This window comes from Chiroxiphia lanceolata, chromosome 2 (assembly GCF_009829145.1).
Source record: "Chiroxiphia lanceolata isolate bChiLan1 chromosome 2, bChiLan1.pri, whole genome shotgun sequence".
Lineage (NCBI taxonomy): Eukaryota > Metazoa > Chordata > Aves > Passeriformes > Pipridae > Chiroxiphia > Chiroxiphia lanceolata.
In genome coordinates, this window is record NC_045638.1 from 114995140 (window position 1) to 114998192 (window position 3053).

Consider the following 3053-nt stretch of genomic DNA (forward strand, 5'->3'; position numbering starts at 1 on the left):
CTTGCTACCCCAGCACCTTTGAGTCTCTACATTTTTGGTAGAGAAGGTGTTTGGTGGGGAAGTCCCACCTCCTGAGCTCTGCTCTGACGGTGCCTTCCATCTTCTTGCTGCAGTCACTGTTCACCACAGTTAGTGCAGACTACGAGGGAAAAGCCCCAGCAGGAGCTGCCAAACTGTATGACTGCTGGACCTCTGAGTTGGAGAAACTGGTCAGGCTCCATCGCCATAACTCCACTTCCATTACAAACAGCTTTTAGATGGAGAGAAATTCTGGGGGCCCAGGCCCACATTTCTGGCCATCCAGTCCAGGTTTCCTTCTGGAAGTGAGAAGTTTCCAGCAGCTGCCTGTGAGCCCAATGCACCCTCTCTGCCAGGACTCAGTGGGACCTCCAGGAAACCTTGGGTTTGTTGGGAATTCAGATGAAAAAGCCTTGGCTTTGCTGCAAGTGGAAGCTGACACGGAGTTTCTCGAGAAGTCAACTTTTGGCTCATTTTCCTCTCCAACCTGCTTTCCTGCAGCTCCACGGACGTCAGCAGGGGAGGAAGGGCCTGCTGAGCCTCTCCTCCCCCAGATGATTAATGCCATGATCTTCACAGGCTTTCCTTTTCCTCTCCTCCTGCTGGCACACCCTGAAGAGCCTCAGGGATTCAGGGTTGCTTTCCGCTCTTGGTTTTCCTTTGCCTGGGAATCCTCGAGGAGCAGCGTGGAGCACAAGGATCCAGGCACAGGTGGTGCTCCAGGCTCCAGCTTCATCCACGACTTCAGCAAAAATGATGGGTGTTTAGGAGGTGGTTGGGAGTACGAAACCTCATCCATCTTCTGGTGAAGCACGTTGGGAAGGGAGATTTTGAGACTCTCATCAGGCATCTTTGCAGGTCTGAAGGTACCTTTGGTATTTCCCACCCAGGAAAGATTTAAAATAACTTCCCTCAACTCATTGCTGTTTCCTCAACAGCTTGTTTGCCCTGGCTGTTGGACCAGAGGCAATTCTCAATCTGGAGAGCTTTCTCTGGGAAGTGATTGATCCCAGTTACAATGAGGCATGAAGGGTGGAAGCACTGATGGAGATGCATTTGTAGTGCCACCATCCCAGTGGGACCACACAGCTGGGCACACTCACAGGGACAAAGCTGCTCTTTTAAGGTTGAAAACCAGCATTTCAGGGATGAGTCAACCCAGGGAGCTCCATGGTCATGGTCCATCACCATAAACCAGGGCCAGACACAAGTGTCCCAACTTGCCACCATGTGCTGCTGCAGGAGCACAGATTGTCCCCCGGCTGGTGGGCACCCAACACTTGGGTCTTATGGATGGGACAGAGATGAAAAAAATTTCACCAGGAACCAGCAGTTTTGTGCAACACAAATTCAAAGCTTTGCATTAAAAACTGCCTGGTGTGATTCCTTGTTGCCTCCCGCTGGGTTCTGCAAGGAATCAGGAATTCTGCCCGTGACTTCCAAGCCACGTGGCTCAGATCATCCGGCTGGATGGATGTGCAATTTTTAGCCCCTTCAATGAGTCTGAGGCTTTCTGGAATGGTAATTTTAAATCTTTCTCTGCTCCTTTTGCTCATTAATACCATTAAATGCAGTGCTGTTGGCTCAGGGTGTCCATCCCCTTGCCAAGGGACCAGTGAAGGCCTCGGGGACTCTTGAGAAGCCAAAATAACATCCAGCCACGAGGCATCTCCCACAGGGACCAAAACCTGCCAGGAATTTAAACTCAGGCCATGAACCGTTCGCTTCCCAGGAGCATTCAGGGATCTGCTCAACTCTTGGGCTGCTTCTCCTTTTCCTGCAGGTGGGTCCATCACACGCGGCCACCACAGGAAATACTTAAACCACAGTGTCCTTTTCCTTCCACTGCAGAGGCGACCAAGCCGGACATTTATTTTGGGAAAAACCCATCTGTTTCATGTCTGGCACCATCAGTGATGTTTTCTGGGGGAGCATCTCACGTGTCTTCACTTCTCCCTTTCGATTCTGCATCTCAGAAGATCACAACGTGCTCTCGAAGTGGATGAAAGGGGAAGGCACGTCCCCAGGGATTTATTTTTTAAATTCCAAGAATTTGTCTCTCTCTTATAAGAAGGAAAACGCTTGGGTTTCTGTAAAAGAGCAGAATTACAGAATTTAGACACAGTTTTCTCTTCCATCGCTCACAATGGGCAAAAAAACCCCACCAGTGCTTGAGGTTTCTACTCAGCTAAACCAAATATGATGGGAATATTTTATAGGAAGATTTTGGAGATATCTCAGATATTATTACCCCTTGATTTATGGACAGCAGGTTATTCTGTGCTGCTTGCTGGGAGATGACTGAACCACGACTTGCTGGAGGTTTTACCAGGAGCATCCCCACAGAGGGGCCATTTTACATCTTCCATCCTCAAATGGGGATGATTCCCATCTTTTTCTCCCCAACTAATCCCTCAGGAAACTCTATGCATCCATTTTTGTACAAGCAGGGAAGGGCTTAAAGCTCCAACAAAGCCCACTCAGGGCTTTCTCTAAGGTTTGCTTTGTGTTATGGGCAACATTAAGAGCAAGAATTAGGGGTCCAGGGCCAGCTCAGTGCCCAGGATAAGGGGGGAAACAGGAATAGCTTCCCAGGATGGACTCGATTTTTGCAGGGATGTGGTGCTGGGAACAGAATTACCTTGGCAGCACCTTCTAAACAAAGCTCAGAGCAGAGCCAGTGCCCAGACACTTCATCCAAACACTGGGGGGAAACCATAACAAGGGAAATACAATCCTGGGGGGTCCTGGCCGTCAATTGCCTGGGTTTGGGCACAGCCAGGCTCGGTTGCTGCACCTTTCTTGGTGTGGTGGCTTGCATGTGCTGGGGGTTTGGGGTGCTACAGGCAGGGAGGGGGATATTTGGGTGCCAGCAGATGCTCCTGGATTCTCAGGAGATGCTGATATGGATGGCAGGATATGGAGGTCGGGTGTACCCTTAGGGGTTGTAAGACCAAACCGAGCAAGGAGGTCTGTGCCCATGTGGGGTTAAACCACGACCCCATCACTGCTGGGACTGACAGGGCAGGTCAGGG